The following is a 24,765-nucleotide window of genomic DNA, read 5'->3' on the forward strand; positions in this document are numbered from 1 at the left end:
GTGGCTATAAAAGGGCAACATAAGGAATCCTTGTGGTGATGGAAATGTTCTGTATCTTGGCTGTGTCAATGTTAATATCCTGCTTTTGTGATGTCACTCTATATTTTTCCCCCATGAGTCAAGTCAAGCTGATTTAATTTTGTGGAGGAAATGACAATTTGGGTTAAATAAAAAAAAAATTTTATTGAGATATAAGTCACATACCATAAAATATGATTTTCAGTATATTTACAAAGTTGTGCAACCATCTGTGTTTACAACATTTTCATCATCCCAAAGAGAAACCTTGTACTTGTTAGCAGTCACTGCCTATTACTCCCTTAATCCTCACTTCTAGCCCGAGGCAACCACTAATCTACTTTCTGTCACCATAGATCTGCCTATTCTGGACATTTCATATAAATGGAATCATATAATATGTGGTCTTTTGTCTTTGGCTTCTTTCACTCAGCATAATGTTTTCAAGGTTCATCCATGTAACATGTATCAGCACTTCATTTCTTTTCATTGCTGACTAATATTCCATTGTACGGATACACCACATTTTGTATTTCTATTCATCAGTTAATGGATAGTTAGATGGTTTCCACCTTTTGGCTACTGTGAATATTGCTGCTATAAACATTCATGTACAAGTGTTTGTGTGGACATATTTTTTCATTTCTCTTGGGTATAGACCCAGGAATGGAATTTCTGAGTCATATGGTAACTCTATATTTAACATTTTGAGAAAATGCGAAACTGTTTACCACAGTGGCTGCACCTTTTCACCAGCACCACATGAGGATCCCAATTTCTCCTGTACTATAGTTTGCAAGATGTTACCACGGGGAAAACTAGATAAACGGCATGCAGGATCTCTCTGTATTATCTCTTTTACAACTGTATGTGAATCTACAATGATCTTGAAATGAAAAATTTAATTTTAAAAAAAGTATGGTGGTACATAGTGGAAGTGTCAATCATCCTAATTTTTGAAAAGTCTACACTTTATTGCAGTAATTTTCGCATAATTTTAAGAAGAAATCTCTAATGGATGTTTACTAGGATCACTGTCAATTTCACCTGTAATGTTTTTTTGGGAGGCAAAAATGAGCAGCAAGTGGAAGTATGTATTTCTGGAGGCTGTGAACTCTGCAAAAGTAGTCCTCAGACTAAAAAGTCTGTACCCACTACTGTAGAAGTTGGCAGAGAAAATAGAAATGGAAACAAACTAATGTGAGTCTCTTAGGTTTTACTTCCCTTGATAAAGGGTGTGCTGGAGTAGATGAAAATAGAAATGTTTCTATATAATATGAGAGTGAGGCTGAATTTATTCCATAGGTTGTTTTCACTTAGTGAGACATCTCGTTTTCTTTCTTAGAAAGGAGCACAGTCACAGGACACTAGAAAAAGGTGGATGAAATTGTTCTCTGTCACACCCTAGGCTGATTTCAGGAATTTGAAGGCCTGCAAAGCTTTTTAGGCATGCACATAAATGTTGACAGGGTCAGATGAGTGATGGATTAGTTATTAGAAATAACTTAAAGTTGGTGGTCGTTGGTTGCCCTTTCATGGTGATGTTTTCTTAAAGTCTCAACAGACTTCTATGCCAGACTTAATTTTAGCTATTTCAGGCGGGCGGGGAAGCCCGGAGAGGAGGGGAGCAGGGGGAAGGGCTCGGGCAATGCTCTTTGTGCACAGAGAAGGGCTTGCATTTATGATGCTAGCTCATCCCTCTGGAGGACAAAACTGACAAAGCTCGATAGAAAGGCACTGGGTTGTCCTCGCTGGGCCTCATGCAGATCCACAATAGCTCTACCTGTCTACCGTCGGCTTGTGCAGCCACTCTGGGCTACTGGACTTCAATGGGGCAGGAGGGAGCGGAAAGCTCTGAGTTGAACTTTATTGAGAGACTGCCTAAAAAATATGGAGCCGTTACAAGTGTGACTTTTTTGGTTGGTGAAAAATGCTAAATTATTAAGGTTTGTCTTACATAATTAGGCCCAGGTGCAGCAAAATACAGGATTTTGAATGTAATTTGAATTCCCTATCAGAAGGGAAAACTTAAGACTGAAAACTTAATCAGAAAACAACTGCCAAAAAAACTCTCCTTTATGCACTGAGGTCGGATATGAGTTCCCTTTGCTTTTTTTTTTTTTTTTGGTAATCTTAAATAGCTACTGCAAGAAATAAATCAACCTTAAATACTGGATAAGTAGCTCCTGAATAATTTAGCATATTGAAACCCAAAGCTTTGATGTTTCTCCCTGCTGTCTTCTCTGAGCTCTGGCTTTGCTCTGCAAAGGCCTCTGTGCGGAAGAAGAGGCAGGATGGGGACCTCCCACCCGTGCCAGGGCCGGGACAGGAGCTGCGGGCACCGTCTCCTTCTTTCTCTGCACTCTCTAATCAGCCTTCACCCTACCCCTGTGCTGACTTCCAAGCCTCATCGCAAGCTCATGGCTCTCCTAAGCTCCAGACCGTCTCCTGCTCATCCCTATTTGAATTTTCTACAGACAATTCAAACTCATCCACCTAGAGCAGTGCCTGAGTCCTCTGGCTTTGTCTTAGTGTCCTTTGAGGCGGCCTCACTTGTCTCCATCTCTGCTACAACTCCTTAGTCAGGCTGCCCCATCTCACGCTTGGTTGTTGGACCCGCTCCAGTTCCTCCTGTTGTGCCCTTTTCTAGTCCATTCTCTACCCTGGAGCCAGAGTGACCTTTTAAAAACACAGACTTGTTCTTGTTACTCCCCGTTTAGAACCGTTCGGTGACTCTTGGGAAGCTTTAGGAATGTCGTGCAGACTCCTCAGCGCACAGCAGGTGCTTGATCATCTTACTGCTTCACCCTCGCTTGCCAGTTCCCTCTGCGTCCCTCCCCGAGCCTTGATGCATTGTTCCCGGAATATACTCTGCTCACTGGGCTAAGGGTTTGAACATTCTGGCCTCTCCTCCTGCTTCCTCTGCCACTTGGCTAGTTCCCACTCATTCCTTTAAGAAGGAGTCTTAAGAAGAAGGCTCAGTCTTCACCAGAAAGCCTTTCCTGATTCCTGACCTCTTCTCGCAACTTCCCTGGGTAATTGCTTCTCTTCACCCGCAGACTTCTATGAGGCACTTAACGCAGGGTTGTGATTTACTTTTCTGTCTCCTCTAAGTCCCACAAACACTTTGAAGGGGAAGAATGACTCTGTTTGATCATCTTTGTACTGCCTGTGCCTGACACATAGTAGGCAGTCTAAAAATATTTCAGTGAAATGAATTGCTCGTTATTAGCAAATCAATTAAGAATGTGGTTGGTAAACATTGATTTTAATAGCAGAGATGGGTTCAGAGATGATTTCACTCCATTTACTCAGGCCTCTCCTGGACCTCATTCCTATTTAGAAACGATTATACCCACTTTCCCTTGGGCGTTGGAACTGACATTTTGAAGAGAAAAGAAAGTGTGCTAAGAAGTAACAGCAGCAAACATTTTTATTTGAATAGACTCTCTCCAAGGACTAGAAGCTGTTGACAGACTTCACATCTTGGTTTGGATATTGGCAGAGGGCTTTGCCAGCTCCTGCTGCCACCCTACAATTTTTGTTTCTGTTAAGTGAAAACAATTGATTTTTTAACATGGTGTAGAAATTTGATAAAAACTAAGAAATATAAGATATTTAACACCTTACCTATTAATTCTTCTGATGGATTTTCATCAGTATATTTGGGGAAAAGGTTTTGTCCGTTTTGATACTTTTTCAAATAACAAGTTTGGGTGCTGAAAATAAATTTAGTTCCTTTCCTAACATTTATTTATGATTTCCTTTAAAGAACGTTTATTTCACAGTATCTTTTCAGAGTGGCAAACAATTTCTACAGTTCAACAAGTCAGCTGAAAATCTGTTTCAAAGGCAGTGTTATTAAATAAGAGATGAAGAAAATGGACTAAATGAAAAAAGTCCTTTTTATCTGGATTCTTTCTGTTAAATTATAAGTTCCCCAAAAAAGTAGACAATGTTAAGATTTTGAAGACAGTCACTCAGCAAATATTTAATATCTGCTATGAGCCAGGCACCATGGTAGTGAATCAATAAAACCTGGTAGGACTAGAAATGCACAAACATGTGAAGTAGGAACCCTACACAGACATAGGTTAGTTTGTTACTCCTCAAATTCCGGTTCTCTGGAGCTCATCTGTCAGGGTCTGAAATATGTATTTCACTAGCCTTTCACAAGTACATCCATATTTGCTTTCATTTTTTGCTAATCAAAATATTTTATTACTAGGTTTGTGTTTAGCGTGACTTACTGGGAGCTAAACACATTTCTATTTTGTTGACAACTCATAGTACCATAATACTCTGCAAACAAAAAAATATGTATTGTTCAACAAGTTCAATTAACCTTTCAATTCTTTTTTTTTTAAAGATTTTATTTTTTCCTTTTTCTCCCCAAAGCCCCCCGGTACATAGTTGTGTATTCTTCGTTGTGGGTGCTTCTAGTTGTGGCATGTGGGACGCTGCCTCAGCGTGGTCTGATGAGCAGTGCCATGTCCGCGCCCAGGATTCGAACTAATGAAACACTGGGCCGCCTGCTGCGGAGCGCGCGAACTTAACCACTCGGCCACGGGGCCAGCCCTAACCTTTCAATTCTTAATGCTTCAAGCCACAAACTTTGAAATGTGCTGTATTTCTATTATAAAGCAACACAAAAAATGACGTAAAGTGACAAGGAAGTCTTTTTTCACTGTTCTCTACTCCCCTCCCCTACAATTGGCCTACTCACTGACCCTTTCCAGACAGACCACTGTTAATAGCTTTTCAGCCCTTTTTATCTCGTCATTTCTGGAAACTCTGGCCATGAATTGGCGAAAAGTTACAGAAATGATTGAGACAGATGACTTCCACTTTTGTTCTGCTCTGATCTACATAAAGTGATCAAGAGGAAGTGTAACAGTCAAGCTGAAATAAAGGGACCTGTTAATGCCTCCCTTGCGTCTTCTGCGCTTGGCTCCGGGGACTTCTGTGGTCTTTATTCACTCTCTGCCGTGCTACGTAGCTCATCAGGATGGATTCGGGTGAACTGGGGACACAGGCAATTCAATGCAGACGTAAGGCTTGCATACGTCAAAATGTAAATCTTTTAAGAAAGATTTTTATTGTCTCTTTTTTATTGTGATATAATTTACCTACAACAAACTGTGTCCATTTTAAGTGTACGATTTGATGAGTCAACATGAAACTGCCACTACAATCAAGATAGAAAGCATTTTTATGACTCCAAAAAGTTTCCTCCTGCCCCTTGGTGTTTCATTCCTCTTTCCATCTGCGGTCTCAGGCAACCAGTGATCTACTTTTTGTTACTACAGATGTTTTCCAGAATTTTACATACATGGAAGCACACGGTATACAGTCTTTTGCACCTGGATTATTTCACTTAGCATAATGATTTTGAGATTCGTTCACTTCATTTTTATTGCTGAGTAGTATTCCATTGTATGGGTATGCCACATTTTGTCTAACCATTCACCTGTTGAGGGACATTTGGGATGTTTCCATTTTTGACCATTGTGAATAAAGCTGCTATAAACATACACAATCACTTCTTTGTGTGAACACGTTTCCACTTCTCTTGGATAAATATGAAAGAACAGAATGACTGGGTCATATGGTAGGTGTATGTTGAACATGACAAACAGCCAGTTTTGCATACTGGCTGTACCATTCTACATTTCAACCAGCAACGTATGAGAGCTCCAGTCACTTGACACCCTCATTAAATCTTGGCATGGTCTTTTTTTTTCAGTTATTCTAGTGGATGTGTGATGCTTTCTCATTGTGGTTTTAATTCACATTTCCTGAGGACTAACGATATCTTTTTATGTGTTTATTGGCCATTCGTATATCTTCTCTTACAGAGTGACCGTACAAATCTTTTGCTCATTTGATTGGATTTCTTTTGTTCTTACTGAGGTGTATGAATGTAGCAGGCAGACTCTGAGATGGGCCCTGATGATCCCCATGTTTTTGTGTAATTCCCTCTCCCTGAGTGTGAGCTGGACCGAGGGACGTGCTTCTAACCAGCAGAATACAGCAGAGGTGTTGGGACATCACTTCCAGGATTAAGCTACATAAGATTGTCGCTCTGTCTTACTAGCAGACTCTCCCCGCTGCTGGACCACGTGAGCCTGGAAACAGTCATTCCCCAGTCAAGCCTTTAGCTCTGACCCTTGGTCATACACACGTAAACATTTTATCCCATTCTGTGGTTTGCCTTTTCATATTCCTAACCATGTGTTTCAAAGAGCAAAATTTTGATAAGATCCGATTTATCCTTTCATGGTTTCATGCATTTTGTGTCCTATTTAAGAAATCTTTGCCTCCCCCAAGACTGAAGATTTTCTCCAATGTTTCCTTCTATATGTTTTATATTTTGACTTTTACATTTAGGTCCATGATCCATTTTGGTTTAATTTTTCATTATGATATATGGTAAGGATTTAGGTTTATTTTTTCCATACTGACTCCAGTTGTTCCACATCACTTGTTAAAAAGACTTTATTTTTAGGGGCTGGCTCTACGGTTTAGTGGTTAACTTCGGCACACTCTGCTTCTGTGGTCTGGGTTCACGGGTTCAGATCCTGGGTGCGGACCTACATCACTCGTCAGCCATGCTGTGGCAGTGATCCAAATGCAAAGTAGAGGAAAACTGGCACACATGTTAGCTCAGGGAGAATCTTCCTCAGCAAAAAAAAAAAAAAGAAAAGAAAAGAAAAAAAGATTTTGTCTTTCCCCATTGAACTGCCTTGGCACCTTCATCTAAAATCAATTGACCATATATGTGGGCTCCATCTCTGGACTTTCCATTCTGTTTATTGATCTATATCTATACTTCCATCCACTAGCCCTAGTGGTCTAATGGTTAAGATTTGGCGTTCTCACTGCCGTGGCCCAGGTTTGTTTCCCAGTCAGGGAACCACACCACCCATCTGTTGGTTGTCAGACTGTGGTGGCTGCATGTTGCTGTGATGCTGAAAGCTATGCCACTGGGATTTCAAATGCGAGCAGGATCTCCCATGGCGGACATGTTTCAGTGGCGCTTCCAGACTAAGACAGACTAGGAAGAAGGACCTGGCCACCCACTTCCAAAAAAAATGGCCATGAAAACCCTATGAATAGCAGTGGAGCATGTCTGATATAGTGCTGGAAGGGGAGAGGACGGCACGAAGAGACCGGGCAGGGTTCTGCTCTCCTGTACACAGGGGCATTAGAGTCAGAATTGACTGGACAGCATTAACAACACATACTTTCAGCATGACCATCCTGTCTTGATGATCGCAGCTGTTTAGTAAGTCTTGAAATCAGGTAGCAAACATTGTCCAACTTTGTCCTTCCTTTTAAAAATTGCTTTGCCTCTTCTAAGTCCTTTGTATCTCCATTTACACTTTACAATAATAAAAAAAAAGCCTACTGGCATTTTGGTTGGGATTGCATTTGATCTGCAGATCAGTTTGGGAAGAAGTCACATCTGAACAGTATTGAGTCTTCTAATTCATGACTGTGTGATATCTTTCTGTTTATTTGCATCTTCGATTTCTCTCAGCAATCTTTTGTAGTTTTCAGTGTAGAGGTCTTACATATCTTTTTGTTAAGTTTATTCCTAAGCATCTTATGTTTTTTGATGCTCTTGTAAATGAAATTGCTTTTAAAATTTCATTTTCCAATTGTTTTCTGCTAGCATATAAAGATACAATTGATTTTTGTACATTAGCTTTGTATCCTGTGACCTTGATAAATTGACTTGTAAGTTCTAGTGGCTGTTTTGTTGATTGCTTAGGATTTTCTACATAAGTAATCACGTCATCTAGTGCCTCTTACCTTTAGTTCTTTACTTTCTAGTTCCCTGATATACTGTATAATTTTACCTATACTTATGTGTTTAGTGTATTGTATGTATGCTCTGATTCTTATCTAAATACTTTATCCCTTGATTCAGAAAAGATGGTATTTCTGATAGTCTAGATGATATTATATATGTAATATATAAAAATATATATGTAATATTATGTATTACAGAAGTAATAACATGCATGAATATATGTGTGTGTGTATATATAGATATACGCATATATATTTACACACACACGCACACATATATTCCCCACTTTAGACTCAGTTGCAGACCCCTTATTAGCAATGTGTACCCCTCAGTGTGTGGCACATTGTACTAAGTTGTAGTGGATACTGTAGGCTGACTACTTGGCATCCATTACTCTTCCGCCACCTTCTTACCTAGAATAACCCCCTAATTTTGTCACAGTATATGCCCTTTCCTTACACCATTAGGATGGTGACAGTCTTTCTCAAGCTATCCTGGACTAAAGGGAAGGACTTACGGTTGGGGAGAGCCAGCGCCCACGTGCATGTCCCTGCCCCATCCTTTATTCTTGCCACAGACATCATGTAGCCCTGATTGTTACTGAGGACCAGCTTTCAGACGAAGCCAGTGCTGAGAGAGAGAGAAAGACCTTGGGTCCTTGGTGACATCATTGAGCAGGCCTGTATCTCACCTTGCCTGGGGCCTGACCCACCTCTGGACCTGCAATACTAGACAATAAGTGTCTTTACCCTTCAAGCCAGTTTGATTTGGAGTTTTCTGTTACTTTGAAGCCAAAAACATCCTAAGCGATATTTGGGTATTATGTCAGATACAGGCCCTGCCCTCAGAAGGTGATATTCTAATTAGGCAACGGTTATATTCTAATTGTGGGAACTATATTTCTGCATATGTAACACTGTAAAAAATTACAAAGTAGTTTAAATAAAAAGAAAACTGTAGCAACTGCTTAGTGTACACAAATACTTTGAGAGGAAGCCTTCCTTTAACAGATGTATTGAGGCCGATCTTCAAGGAAGCCAAGGAAAGAAGGGCATTTCAGATGACGGCCTGGCAGAGGAAACGCTCTGAAGGTAAAGACACTTGCAGGCAAATGGCCTTCATCTGAGAGCTGAATGTTCTTGGAGAGAAGTTACAGAAAGACTGATAGAGACCACGGGGAGCTACAGCAATGGAATTCGATTTCAGAGGGTAGGATAGAAGAAGGGAATGTAAATTTCCTCCAGCTGTTTTTGGCAATGTGAAAAGATTTTAACATCCGTGTAGAGTGGAAAGGGATGGTTATGGGAGAGCCTGGAATCAGCGAGGATAGTTAAAATGTCTTTACAATGAGTGTAAAAATTATGTGAGCATGTCTGAGAAGTATCGCAGGGATGAAAATAGTTTGGACTTGGTATTTCAGTGGATTAGGAAATAAATAGAAAAGAGACTAGAATATCAGGGAAAATTGACAGGATGAGCCTATGCGAGGTGAGAAGAAAGGAGAAATGCTGTGATAAATCTGTTAAACGTCAGATGTACCTTTTGGTATGTACCTAGAGTGGCTGTGAGTGTGTGAGCATCTGCAGGAAGGGAGGAGTGGGCGGTGTGCACCGTGTTGGGGAAGAATGACAGAGGTCCTTGACTCATCAGCAACGCTTCCCAAACTTCAGCCAGGCGCCATTTTTATGATTTTTGTCATATCCCCTTAGGACTTGTATAATTATTGAAGTTAACTTTTAAAAGAAACTAGTCTTTAGGCAACAATTCCATGAAATCATAGATTTGGATGTTCTAGATATATTTTTTCCTGATACACAAATATGTAGCTATTAAAATGTTCATCCTTATGCCACCTAAAATCATCTCGCATCCCATAGTGGTACTCACTCTACACTTTGGGAAAACTGGTCTAGGAGACAAAAGGAGTTGGCGCCAAGAGCCAGAAGCCGAGGGCTGGCGTCACCTGGGCAAAGGGAAGAGACTTCTGGCGAGGAGCCGGGGCCTCTCATTGCAGCAACAGACAGGCCAACAGGATGAGAGAGGAGACAGCGCATTTAACAAGGGGTGGCCCAGGAACCAGCACTGCATGTCTACTATGACTGGAATGTGAGAAACCGGGCTGCCAGAAACGCAAGTCCACACCAGTGTTCTGAAAACTGTAAACGGCGACCCACTCATGGGTCATGAAAGCAGTTTAATGGGTCAAGAGTAGTTTAGTTTAAAATAAAATATCATAGAAATATCAATTTGCACTGCAGATTGTTGAGGGTAATTCTTGTTTCAAGAAAGCTGTCTTACTTATATATACATGTATGTGAGTAGAGGGTCAATATTTTTTTTGTATCATACTTATAGACTAGATAGTAAAGAAAGAGCGTATAACTTCTGATGACTCTTGGTTGAAAGATTTGGTCGTCCAAACGGGACATTAGTTACAGAAGTGTTGCTTGTCACTAAGCATGATCAAGTTTCCCTTCACCAGAGAGAAAGTAGCCAGTGTCTGCAAGGACTGAGTTAACCTGAGGGAAGAAAGATTTCAATTCACTCATTTTTTTTTTTTTTCCTTTTTCTCCCCAAAGCCCCCCGGTACATAGTTGTATATTCTTCATTGTGGGTCCTTCTAGTTGTGGCATGTGGGACGCTGCCTCAGCGTGGTTTGATGAGCAGTGCCATGTCCGCGCCCAGGATTCGAACCAACGAAACACTGGGCCGCCTGCAGCAGAGTGTGCGAACTTAACCACTCGGCCACGGGGCCAGCCCCTCAACTCACTCATTTTTAAGTCGCAAGTAATATAGTGAAAAATTAGTCTATACCAAACTTCCTTGACATTTTGGTTGGTGCTTTTTAAAGGTATATTCAGATATATAGGTCTACACATCTGGGAAGAATTGCAAGCGTGCACACACACACACACACACACACACAGGAGTGGCAAAGAATAATGATTACTTAGTATTCCTACTTTTTTTTTTCAAATATCAAAAATGTAGAAGAAAAATAGCCTCGGTTTGTTATTTTCCTGCTGAGAAGTGGGTGGTTAAGAAACCTTTCCCCCCAGGGAACGGTGTGTGTGTTAAGATTGGGACCAGACGAGGGGATGAGGTTATCGTCACACATCCTATGAAACTCAGTGGTCCCTGTCTCTTGTGTTCCTGAAGATCGGTGGATTACATACAGTGATGCTTTACAACAGCAGTGCACGCCTACGGGCTGTCCAGCAGTTCTCAAAGTGTGGTCAGAGGACTCCTGACGGGCCTTCAGGGGGTCCACAAGGTTGAAACAGTCCACGATAACATGAAGGCGTTATTTGCTTTTTTCCCACCACTGGCTGTATGTGCCCCATCAAAGTCAACACACCGGAAAACTCCAGCACCTTTGCTCAAGTCAAGGCAGTGACAAATAAGACTAACCTTCCATTCTGGGGGAAAAAAGCCAGTTTCACTTAAGAGTGCCCTTGACAGTGCAGTAAAATTTATTGATTTTATTAAGTCTCAGCCCTTGAGTACCTGTCTTCTTAATATTCTGAGTGATGAAACAGTAAGTTCACATAAAACCCTTCTGCTTCATGCATTCTTGAAGAAGGCCACTCACGTGGTGGAGCTGCTTTTCTAATGGGACATTGGAAAACTGTGGTTATTCAGACTTGGGTATTTTACAGACATTTGTTTCCAAAATGAACAAAGTGAGCTTGTCACTTCAAGGAAAACCACTGACCAAATACGGTTGCCAATGATAAAATTTGAGGTTTCAAGCAAAAATTACAATTTTGGAAAAGCTCCATCTGCCACAATGAGCTTGACAGCTTCCCAATACTTAGACTTCTCTGGGGGACATTGGCGGCATTATTAATAAATGTGATTGTGCTTTTTGGATATTGTGGAATGAAAGGTGTCAGCACTTAGAAAATCTGCATAAGTCAGTGACCCAACATTTTCCAAGCTACCAATGCATGATATGACGAAATCATGCATGGGTTAAAGGTCCACTCAAAGTACAAGATGGATGAAGTTTAATGTAACAGGATAGACTATTAAACAGACTACGGAAGTTCACTATAATGGTTTCAGATTCCACATTGCAACTAATCTTTAAGAAACTACTACTTGTCAAGAAGACATCCACAATTTTCTGAAGAGGCTATTAAAATACTCCTCCCATTTCCAACTACATGTCTGTGAAAGGCTGGATTTTCTTCAGGTAGAAAAAATTCTTTTTAAAATCCTTTTTCTCTGGATTAAATGCCCTTAGATATGTTAGGTAGGCATTTCTTTCCATTTTTATTGAGAAACTCCCTTTGATTATTAAAAGAGAAAATCATCATCATAGTAGAGACAAGTACCCCTACAATTCAAATTTATATTACCTTTTGTAAACCAAGAAGTCCTGTCATGTCAGTCACTGTTTTTTTTGTGTGTGTGTGTGAGGAAGGTTGGCCCTGAGCTAACATCTGTTGCCAATCTTCCTCTTTTTGTTTGATGAAGACGGTCACTGAGCTAACATCTGCGTCAATCTTACTCTATTTTATGTGGGATGCCGACACAGCATGACTTGGTGAGGGTGCTAGGTTTGTGCCCAGATCCGAACCTGCGAACCCTGGGCCACTGAAGTGGAGCACGCGAACTTAACCACTGCGCCACTAGCCTGGCCCATCACTCACTGTTTTTTCAGTGTTAGAAAAATTACTAAAATTTGCTTTTTCGAAAAAAAAAAGATACTAGCTCTTTGCCTAAATGCTTTTCAACACATATATTTTAAAGCGCAAGGCATTTTAAGCTATTTCAGTGTTGACTAATATAGGTTGAATGACCTTCAGTTTGAAAACAGGATAAAAATGGTCCTTACAAAGTGAGTTCTCGAGAGTTAACAGAGCATGCAGAACTTAGTCACTCCCACCCTCCAATATGACAACACTACATAACCTCAGGATCCTAATCACAATCAGGAAGACCCAACAGATGAACTGACAGCAATTTGGAAATTCTTTTTTAATCTTACACGCTTCTTTTAGTATACTTCCTACTGTGGGATGAGCCAAATCAGTGTGATCTTTTCATATATTTGTATAAATGTATATTATATATATAACATATACAATAAAATATATTACATATGTAATACATAATATACTACATAGTATGTATTTATATAACTTATCATAGATATAAATATATATTTATAATGATGGAAATCTGTCAAATTTCTATTCCTAAAAAGAGATTGAACCCTATTTAAGTTGATAAATGCCCTCATATATGATATAAGTTTACCTGTCTAAAAAATAATTATTATTAGATATTTTAAACCATGATGTTTTCAAAATGAGAAGAATTTCTATGTTTTATAAGCACTGGGTTCTTCTTGATCTATTTTTGGACAAACCAATCATTTTGAAATAGTCACACGATGTCCGTTAGCAGACAACAGATATGACAACTCAAGGGAATGACTTTGCCCCTATTTAACTTTATCTTCAAAGAAATATGTCTACATGATGTTAAATGGTGATAAGCAAGGACAAGACTTACATCAAAACTGTGGCCTGGCCCCCAGATGCAATCACTTATCATTTAGCGTTTTCCCTCTCTAACTCATATCGCTAAACAACAAGCTTCTGTGTTATCAGTTTTAGTCATTTCTGCTTTCTTCCTTTGCAGAAGATCAAGATGACCACCCTCAGTGGCACCTTCCCCATCACTCTTGCTCCCATTATCCACATATAGTTATGACCTTTCTTATGTCAATATTCAAGGTTTAACATTATTATGACTATGCAAATATTATTCACACCTGAGCCAGACTGTATAATGTACTACAATTACTTTTGCTTTTTACGCATTTTGATGTTTTTGGAGAGTTTAATTTTCTAAGTGGCCTTCACAAAATCATCCCCAAACTCTGCCAAAGCTAGAAATTCCCCCTCAGTATCATCAGACACATCAGGTGACCTGCGGGCTTTGTTCTTTCCTTGGAGACATTGTCCCAGGCTCTCCAGGTTCCAGTCGAAATCTGGACCCTCTGCAAGGTGGTCCCACAGCTGCTTCCCTTCCCCATCAGCCTGGGCACGTCCCTCTGCAGCCCTCCTGACACCTGGGTCTTAGTGCCCACCCTTATCATGAGGGACCAGATGCTTCAGTAACTTCCTGAGGAAAGGTACGTGGGGAGGCAATTTTTTTGAGAACTTGCACATCTGAGAATGGCTTTCAATTTTAAGCCCTGCCAAATTACCAATTTTGAAATCATTTCCCCTCCATTTTCAAAGCATTGCCCCATTGCCTTCTAACTTTTGCTGTTCTGAAGTCTGACGCCATTTTGATTCACAATCCTTTTTTTAACAAAGTAAACTTTGTTTCTACCTCCGCTCTGGAAGCTTTTAGGACCGTGTCTTTATCCGTGCTGTTTGGGAATTTCATGATGCTGTGTCTTGGTGTGTGTCTTTCTTCTCTTCCTTTCTTTTTCTTTTGGTTCATTTTGTGCTGGGCATCAGCCTGGAACTCATGCCCTTCACTGATGGGCGATGACCTTGTCTGCCTCTGATTCTCTTCCTGTCTTCCTCGTTCTTCCTCTCTGGACTCCCAGTATGTAGAGGTTGAACCTCCTAGACCAATGCTCTCATTTTCTTTCTTTTTAAAATCAATTTTCATCTTTGACTTTTGTCCACTTTCTGGAAGAGGTGTTCAACTTTATCTTCCGGTGCATGAACGTGTGAATACACATGTGTATCTGTTCGCATATTTTTACATTCCTGGAACTCTTGATCTTGGAATGCTCCTTTTTTATAGGCTCCTCCTCTTATTTCCTGGCTGCATCACCTTTTGCTCCCTTTCTTGCTTCCTAGGAGTCTCTTTTTTCTGTTGGCTTTTGTTCTGTATTTCATCACAGAGGGTTTCCTCCAATGCCTGGCTGTCCAGGTGCATACTTAATAGAGGTGCCCTCCATAGCCAGGCTGGCGGGTCTATATGCGTGGATGGGAATTATTGACGGGTAGGCTTCACTGTAGTGAAATCAAAACGGCAAGCCCAAAGTTTCAGGGTCTGCAGGTCTTTTCTCTAAAGAGAAACTCTCCGTTCTCCTGCCTGGGTGGCAGGTAATGGGGACAGCCCAGCTGCCAACATTTTGAGAACCCGGCAGGGCTACAGGAGCTGGGGAGCCCACTGTCTGAACACAGGCTTTTACTCTCTCTGTTTTCAGAACCCATCCCCCTGGGCAAGCATTCAGAAAGCAAACTTATCTCCTTGCCGACGGGAGGGGCAGGGATCTCTGAACTTCAGAGGGCCCCGGGGCCTTCAAGCCACAGCTCCTATGCCCCATCTCAGCTGAAAGTGAGATTTTCAAGAGTAATAACTGAAAACAGAAGCGGCCATCAAAAGAAGCCTTTAAATACAGCAATGAAGTCTTTATGGAAGGAAAAGAAAGCCAACAAAGGGAACTTGACAGAATCACAGAGGCTGCACAGTGTGGCTGTAAAAACCCTTCAAAAGTGGCTTGAAGTTACCTGCTTATTTACCTAAGGCCACTGTCAACGCCTTTTTACTGCCTTGGTTTCAAAACCTATGGCTTAGTCTTAGTATTCTGTTCTGTTTTATAACTTTCCTAAAAAGAATGCAACTTGAAAATTCAATTTTGATTAGGATTGTTCTCCTGTGGTGGTCCTAAATCGTGTTTCAAGTTTGTGGGTTTTTTTTAAACAATCAATTACAAGATTTTTTAAAAAAGTTTCATTATCTCCAACAACTCAGGACCTCTCCTCTCTCCCTCCCCTCACCTGTATCAGCTCCTTGTCACAGTGTTACGGTGGCTGGTGAAGGCGCCTCACAAATGAGGTGACACAGGCTCGGCGGCAGGGGAACAGGGGCGGCACAGACATTGCTGAGATGGAGGAAACTCAGCATTTTAGGTTTTAGAAGCAGAACAATTATCTAGAGTTGGACGAAACGGAATTCCCTTCAGGTGTCTGCAGTGTGAGGGGCAGGCAGCTGTGCCTCATCGTTTTTTCTCCCAAACCCTTCCTGCCCTCGGGGGGATATCAGAGAGTGACAGAGACAGCGAACTGCGGCAGATAAGGTGGGAGGAGAAGGCTCAGAGAAACTCAGGACACGTTACTGCTGTTGTTTGAATTCACTCTTGAGAAGGAAATTATTTCCAAATTTAACCTGAGAAGAGTTGCCCAAATTACAGGTGTCACTCAGGAAATACGTGAATGGGTAATTATATTTTTTATTTTTCCACTTATGTGTGGTTTCCTTGGGCATTCTTCAGAAAAGAACAGCAATGGTCTTATACTTGTAAAGGACCCCAGAGAAGAGAAGTGAGAGGGCCCCATTCTGGCACTGCCACCTGGGAGTTATCAGGCCCGTGAGTCCTTGCCGGGCACTGCTCTCTCCAGTTTCCTCTTTAAAATAACCCATTAGACACTAGCCGACTCCTCCCCAGGGTGATTAGCTGTCGTTAGTGATCACTCCTCACGCTGCATGCTAAGGCGTGCCTCCTGGAACTGTGTGTGCAGAGCTGCTCTGTGGGGAAGAAACGCAACAGAGCTACAGCAAGGCAGCCTCTCTCGCCCTTGCCCTCGAACTGACTCAGGGGTGGGCGGCAGGGGCGAGGTGCGTGGATTCTGGAGCAGACCACCTGGGCTCAATGAGCAAGGTCTTAAACTCCAGCACCCGCCACACAATTTGCCAGGCCCGGAGAAAATGAAAACGAGGGGCCCCTTGTTCAAAAATTAAGAATTTCAAAATGATGACAACAACAGAGCATTAAACCAAGAGCGGGCCCTTCCAAGGACAGGGCCAGTGCAACTGCATAGGTCACACATCCATGACGCTGTCCGTGCCTCACTTTGCTCATCTCTGAAATGGGGATCAACATACTGCCCATCTCAGAGGGCTGTAAGGAACATGTGAGTTAATTACTCATAAAGCACTCATACCAGCATCTAGCAAGGGCTCAAGAAATTATCATCACACCCCCGCAGAGCCTATACCTCAAGTCAGACCATCTCAAACATACTATCCAAATTTGGCGAAAATCCATCCAGTTAGTTCTCTGTGATATGGTAATAGTCAAACAGATAAAACTAACTTTATAAATGTGATTAACAGCAACACGGCCAATGATGACGTACTTTTTTGAACCCTGGGATTTTTATCAGTGAATTAACTATGATGACTGAAAACTCAGTCTAAACCTAAAATCTTAGTACTGCTGTATTATGCTTCATTTTTGTGGTTAAGTTTAAAAAATTACAAGTACATCATTGTTTATCATGGCCACAGAGAAATATAAATGTGCTTGCCTGATGAGTCAAGAAAAATTGGAAAAAAGTAAAAGTTTAAAAAGGATGACAATACAAAATATGCTTCTTGACAATGAGAAGAACCACAGTTTATTCTTCATACGCAAGTATCTTAACCCCACAATATATTTAGCTAAGCGTACATCTCTGAAGGACTGGATCCTTTTATTAGGATCTGAGTAAAGGGATGCTAATGTCTTGGAGAGCATGTCTGAATAAAGTCAACATCTGTCTTCTCTTTTGTTGTTTCCTGATTTTGGAATGGGAGATAACTCCATTGGACAGGATCAGTACTCTGATTCAAGTAACATCATAGAATTCAAAAGCCAAGCAGCGGTAAAAATCTCAAAAGGGTGTTCATCCTTTAATTTAATTCCTTCCTTTAATTAAGATTTCAAAGACTATTCTCAAAGTCAAAACATGTGCCCAGAGCACAGACAAAATGAAGAAAGAAATAGTGTCGCTGAGAATAGGGTGGATTTTGGCCTCCAAGCTCACAGCCTTCTGCCCTCCACAGTCCTGGTTCTGACTCCTGGCTCTGCCACGTGCTGGCTGTGTGTTCAGTACATTGGTCTCTGAGCCTCATGCCCGTGTGTGCTGTGAGCCTGGCAGAGCTCTCTGCTCAGGCTGGGTGCCAATAAATGGTAGCTGTTCTTAATTCAGGGGTGCCATCTGGTAAAGTGAAAAGAACATGCGTTTCAAAGGTAGGTCTCCATTCAAATCATGTCTCTACCATTTACTAGTCATAAAATCTCAAGCAGATTACTTAATTTTTCTAAACCTGATGTTTTTTTCTAAAATTTTTTTATTGAGGTAAAATTGGTATATAACATTATATAAGTTTCAGGTATACAACACTATAATTCGATGTTTGTAGACTCTACCAAGTGATCGCCACAAGAAGTCTAGTTACCATCCCTCACCATGCAATTGCCTGCCCTCACCCGTGCTGCCCACCCCTTGCAATCCCTTCCCCTCTGGTAACCACCGATCTGTACTCTGTATCTACGAGTTTTGTTTGTTCGTTTGTTTTGTTTTTCAGATTCCACATATAAGTGAAATCACACATTTGACTTTTTCTATCTAACATATTTCACTTAGCAGAAGACTCTCAAGGTCCATCCATGTTGTTGCAAAGGCAAGATTTCCTTATTTTTTATGCCTGAGTGGTATTCCATCATATACGTATATACCTCTCTCTCACATCTGTTTTTTTTTTAAAGATTGGCACCTGAACTAACAACTGTTGCCAATCTTTTTTTTTTTCCCCTCTCCCCAAAGCCCTGCGGTACATAGTTGTATATTTTAGTTGTGAGTGCCTCTGGTTGTGCTATGTGGGACACTGCCTCAGCATGGCCTCACGAGTGGTGCCATGTCCCTGCCTAGGATCTGAACCGCTGAAACCCCAGGCCACCGAAGTGGAGCACATGCACTTAACCACTTGACCACAGGGCTGGCCCCCTTTTGTTTTTTAAAGATTGGCATCTGAGCTAATATCCATTGCCAATCTTCTTTTTTCTTCTTTTTCTTCGTCTCCCCAAAGCCCCCCAGTGCACAGTTGTATATTCTAGTTGTAGGTCCTTCTGGTTGTGCTATGTGGGATGCCAGCTCAGGGGGGCCTGATGAGTGGTGCCATGTCTGTGCCCAGGATCCGAACTGGTGAAACCCTGGGCCGCCAAAGCGAAGTGCATGAACTTAACCACTCAGGCACGGGGCCGGCCCCCATATCTTCTTTATCCATGCAGCCACCGATAGATACTAAGGTGTTTCCGTATCCTGGCTATTGTAAATAATGCTGCAAAGAACATATAGGGACATACATCTTTTCAAATTCGCGTTTCTGTATTCTTCAGATTAATACCCGAAGTGAAATAGCTGGATCAAATGGCAGTTCTATTTTCAATTTTTTGAGGAACCTCCATACTGTTTTCCATGGTGGCTGCACCAATTTACATTCCCACCAACAGTGCACAAAGAGTTCCTTGTTCTCCACATCCTCACCAACGCTTGTTATTTCTTGTCTTTTTGAGAACAGCATTCTAACTGGTGTGAGGTGATCTCTCATTGTGGTTTTGATTTCTGCTTCCCTGATGATTAGTGATGATGAAGATCTTTTCATGTGCCTGTTGCCCGTCTGTATTTTCTTCCGTGGAAAAATGTCTATTTAGATCCTCTGCCGACTTTAAAATTTTTTTGAGTTCTTTACATATTTCAGATATCAACCTCTTTTTGGATACATGATTTGCAAATATTTTCTCCCATTCAGTTGGTCTCCTTTTTCTTTTGTTGATGGTTTCCTTCACTGTGCGGAAGCTTTTTAGTTTCATGTAGTCCCGCTTGTTTATTTTTGCTTTTGCCACTTTTGCTTTTGGAGTGAGATCCAAAAATTCAATGCCAAGACCAAGGTTAAGAGCGTATTGCCTATGTTTTCTTCTAGGAGTTTTATGGTTTCAGGTCTTACATTCAAGTCTTTAATCCATTTTGAGTTAATTTTAGTGTGTGTTATAAGACAGTGATCTAGTTTCATTTTTTTGCATGTGGCTGTCCAGTTTTCCCAACACTAATTGAAGAGACTGTCCTTTCCCCATTGTATATTCTTGGATCCTTTGTCATAAATTAATCAGCCATATATATGTGGGTTTCTATCTGGGCTCTCTATTCTGTTCTATTGATCCGTGTGTCTGTTTTATGACAATACCATACTGTTTTGATTACTATAGTTTTGTAGCATAGTTTGAAATCAGGGAGTGTGATACCTCCAGCTTTGTTCTTTCTCAAGATTGATTTGAATGTTGGGGTCTTTTGTGGTTCCACACAAATTTTAGAATTATTTGTTCTAGTTCTGTGAAAAATGCCATTGGAATTTTGATAGAATTGCACTGACTCTGTACATTGGTTTTGGTAGTATGGACATTTAACAATATTAATTCTTCCTCTTTCCATTTACCTGTGTCTTCAACTTCTTTCATAAATATCACATAGTTTTCAGTATATAGGTCTTTCATCTCCTTGCTTAAATGTATTCCTAGGTATTTTATTCTTTTTGATGCAATTGTAAATGGCATTGTTTTCTTAATTTCTGATAGTTATTAGTGTACAGAAACACAACAGATTTCTGTATATTGATGTTGTATCCTGCAACTTTACTGACTTCATTTATTAGTTATAACAGTTTTTTGAAGGAGTCTTTAGGATTTTCTATATATAGCATCAGGTCATCTGCAAATAGTGACAGTTTTACTTCTTCCTTCCTAATTTGGATGCCTTTCATTTCTTTTTCTTGCCTAATTGCTGTGGCTAGGACTTTCAATACTATGTTGAATAAAAATGACAAGAGTGAGGAATCCTTGTCTTGTTCCCATTCTTAGAGGAAAAGCTTTCAGCTTTTCACCATTGAGGATGATGTTAGCTGTGGGTTTGTTATATATGGCCTTTATTATGCTGACATACCTTCCCTCTATACCCATTTCATTGAGAGCTTTTATCATAAACGGATGTTGAATTTTGTCAAATGCTTTTTCTGCATCTATTGAGATAATCATATGATTCTTATCCCTCATTGCGTTAATGTGGTGTATCATGTTGATTGATCTGTGGATGTTGAACCCTCTTTGTACATAAACCTTGATTCTTAACCTGCAAAATGGAGATAATAATATCTGCCTCCTGTGCAGGGCTGGCATGAGAATTAATTGAAATAGTGTATGCCTGGCCCATAAAAGGCATCAACAAGTGGGTTTTAACAGAGTCCCTAATTTCATAATCTACAAACCAGGCAGGAGAGACTAACTGTTTTGTTTTGTGAGGGTGGGAAGTCAAAGAACCTACCTTGCCATAAGAAATCAAACGTGTTGAATGCTTGTAAAGAAAGAAGAATAAACTACGTTATGCAAAGAATGGTGGACAACTTTGTTCCACAGATCACCAGTGCCTATCGTTGTTCTATGCATTCTCCAAATCCATTGAAGATCACTTTAAGACTGGAAATGACATTTTCATAAATTATTTGCCACCAAATGTGCCTGATCTGATTCAGTATCAGGCTGAGAATACATGTAGAAACCCCATAAAACAGGATTATCCCAAACACATTAATGAGGAACATGTTATAAGATGATTTTAATTAACCTATAGCTAGTACCACTAAGCATCTAGAACAGTGCGTGTTATAATCATTCCACCAAAGTTATTTCTGGTGTAGATGAAAATAAGGAGCTGGTTTATATATATATTTTTCTTTTTTCTCCCCAAAGCCCAGGTGCCTGGTTGTATATCTTAGTTGTAAGTCTTCCTAGTTTTTCTACGTGAGCCGCTGCCACAGCACGGCAAGTGACAGATGGGTGATGTGGTTCCACAACCAGGAAGTGAACCTGGGCTGCTGCAGCGGCGAGAGCACTAACCTTCAACCACTGGGCCAATGGGGCTGGCTCTGGTTTATAGTATTTTGACTGCTGCCCATTTGTATTAAAGGAACAAGATGGAAACAAGGCATAGAATCTCCAAATTAGTGACTGCTGATGATCTTCTGGGTCAATTCAGAATTTAATTCAATAAGACTGGAGGAGAAGAGAACGAGATATAATTGACAGTTACAGAATTTCTGGTGCCGTCTTATGCATGAAGGTCCTGCTTGACTAAGTAGTGAGAAGATTTGGTGACTAAGCAATCAACCCTGGTCCAAACTAATCTGTTACAGTGCTGTTTGAATGGAAATAAAATTTGACCTTATTCTCTGCATGCAACTATTCAACAAAATATACTTGTAAATACAACTTGACCTTCTCACATTTGGTCTTGGTGGTTTATTTGAAAAGCAATCTCTTTACCTATAATTTTGTTTTGAATAGACATTTTATTATGTGTGTTTGTTTTATCCAGGCAATATATTCCCTGCTCTACTGCTGTTTCTGCCTCCTCCCTCTATTTCTCAGAAAAAAAAAATGACTTTGCTTTGTTGGGGGGGTCTGTGGTGTGCACACCCCCTTCCATTTAAGTCAGGCCAACAAGCTAAATGCTGACTACACGCTAAGTTCCTGGAGCTATTGCTTCTAAAAGCCTTTTATATTTGCTTTTCCCACAGTATAAACAGGGCAATGGACAAGTATTTATGTTGACTCTCAGGCTTTCCCTCTCACATCACACAGATACCTTTACATTAGGGGTCCTTGCATGGTCACTGAGTAGACGCATGCAGACCTAATGCATGAGTTAAATGCAGTCCACAGTTTATGCCTAGTGGGAAATAGACTTGTTCTTTAATTATCCATTTGTAAGATTGAATAAGTGGGCAGGCAGAGTGAAAACACAGCCCCATCTACGGAACCGTGTCCTGAGAGCAGGAAGGATCACAGATTCCTGAGCCGCTGAGACCAAGCCTCTATTCTGAAGATAATTTCTTTGATTACTTCAGCATGTAGTGCTATAAACAGCCTCTTGGGGGGCATCCTAGGAAAACTCCTGAATGAGTTAAGTACATATTCTCTACTAGCTATGTTCTAACACATCAAACGCAGCTAACGGAAAATTATGTCTGCAGTTCATTCTTAAATTCTGGAAAAGAATAAACCATGTTGACATTACATCCCAGTTCTAGTACCATTGGATATGGGTGGCAAACATAAGTTGGTATTTGGGGATTCCCCCAACCAAGCTTTCATTGCCACACAGAATAAAAGTGGGAGGCCAGATTCAAGTCCAGGAATGAGGACAGATCTTAGGAAGGGAGATCTCGTTCCTTCCCTTCTCCTGCTCATCTGACCCCTCAAACTGACAGCTGAGTCTCAGGCAGGCAACAGTTCAAAACCCTTATGGCCTCCAGGTACTGCAGTATTATATACTCAGTTTCTTAAAAGAATCCGATCGCTACTGAGTAAATCTATTGAAAGTGCCCTATTTTTCACGCAAATATCAATCTGATCTCTATCTGATGGTCGGTATGTTATAGTGCTCTCCAGGCTTTATATAATATTTGTTGTTTACTGCGTTGGTCCTGGCGGTGTGCTACATAACTTGAATAGTATAAAGTAATAGTTATTACTGTATGAACACCAAATTTTATGAAAACGAGACTTGTTTAAAAATGACATTCTCCTGACAACAAAACGACATAAATTGAAGACAAGGACCTGGTTACAATATTAAGTGAAAAGCTAAGTTGCTAAACAGTCTATTCCATAGTCTGGACTTGCTATATGTCCATTTCCATCTCTGTGTGTAAAGGAACAACAAAGGCCCAGCAAAAACATCCCAGCACAATTGAACCGTCTTGAAGTGGCAGAATTGCAGGAAGCTTTTATTTTCTTCTTTATGCTTTTCTTTTTATAATCAGAGGAATTTTTTTTTTTTTTAAAGATTGGCACCTGAGCTAACATCTGTTGCCAATCTTCTTCTTTTCCCTTCTCCTCCCCAAAGCCCCCCAGCACATAGTTATATATTCTAGTTGCAGGTCCCTCTGGTTGTGCTGTGTGGGACGCCGCCTCAGCACGGCCTGATGAGCAGTGCTGTGTCTGCACCCAGGATCCAAACTGTTGAAACCCTGGGCTGCAGAAGTGGAGTGTGTGAACTTAACCACCCGGCCACGGGGCTGGCCCCCAGAGGAATGTTATTTTAAAAAAAATTCTAATTGTGGTAAAATACACATAACATAAAATTTACCTTCTTAATCATTTTTAAGTGCACAGTTCAGTAGAGTTAAGTACATTTACATTGTTGTGCATCAATCTCCATAACTTTTCCATCTTGGAGGAAACCTTTTTTTTTCCCTGAGGAAGATTTAGCCCTGAGCTGACATTTGTTGCCAATCTTCCCCTCTTTTTTTTTTCTTGAGGAAATTAGCCCTGAGCTAACATCTGTGCCAATTGTCCTCCACTTTATATGTGGGTCACTGCCACAGCATGGCTGACGAGTGGTGTAGGTCCATGCCTGGCATCCAAACCCATGAACCTGGGCTGCTGAAGTGCAGCACACCAAACTTAATCACTATGCCACAGGGCTGGCCCCCGAGGAAAGCTATTTTTAAAAGAGATAATCAAATACTTCTCCAGATGTATCTAATTTTTAAAATTACATGCAAAGTAAATGGAATGGCTTAACCAGACTAAACCAAGATAATTGAATAGCCTTACCAATTTGTGAATAAACACATTACAAGCAATGGGCTTTTAATTTGTTTTGGATACAGTGTGTGGATAGGAAATCACTGGCAGAGATGTAGAAATCATATTACAATTTCCTCTGAGAGCTTTTTATTGAACCACCGGCCTCAATTTCCCTTTTTCCGAATAAAATATACCTCTTCTTTAATCATGCTCAAATGAGCTGATGTCATCCTTAGGACTCAAAACAAAGATGATTCAGGGTTCTGAGCCGAGCCTCAAAAATAGTGGAAAAATGTGTTACAATACACAACTCCCTGACACAGGTCTGCTCAAGCACTGCTGGAGAGTTTGGGCGGTCACTCATTAACAGGTTATGCGCTCCATTCTCAAAGAGATGCCGAAGGAGGCTTGTTCTAAACTTTTCCACCGTTCCAACTGCTAATTTCCACTGAGTCATTAAGGGAACACTGTTAATACTGGTGTTATGGTTTGTGTCACTGTTGTACCAATGGTACTTCGCTAGCTAAAGTTAATGCTT

General features: G+C 40.7%; 1 protein-coding gene across 12 annotated transcripts in view; it reads right to left on the minus strand.

The window, feature by feature from the left end:
* Positions 1-24,765, minus strand: part of PRKAG2 (protein kinase AMP-activated non-catalytic subunit gamma 2) — a 279,884-nt gene that overhangs the window by 68,698 nt on the left and 186,421 nt on the right. The gene's annotated exons all lie outside the window — the stretch shown is intronic.

The sequence above is a fragment of the Equus asinus genome, chromosome 1 (assembly GCF_041296235.1).
Source record: "Equus asinus isolate D_3611 breed Donkey chromosome 1, EquAss-T2T_v2, whole genome shotgun sequence".
Classification (NCBI taxonomy): domain Eukaryota; kingdom Metazoa; phylum Chordata; class Mammalia; order Perissodactyla; family Equidae; genus Equus; species Equus asinus.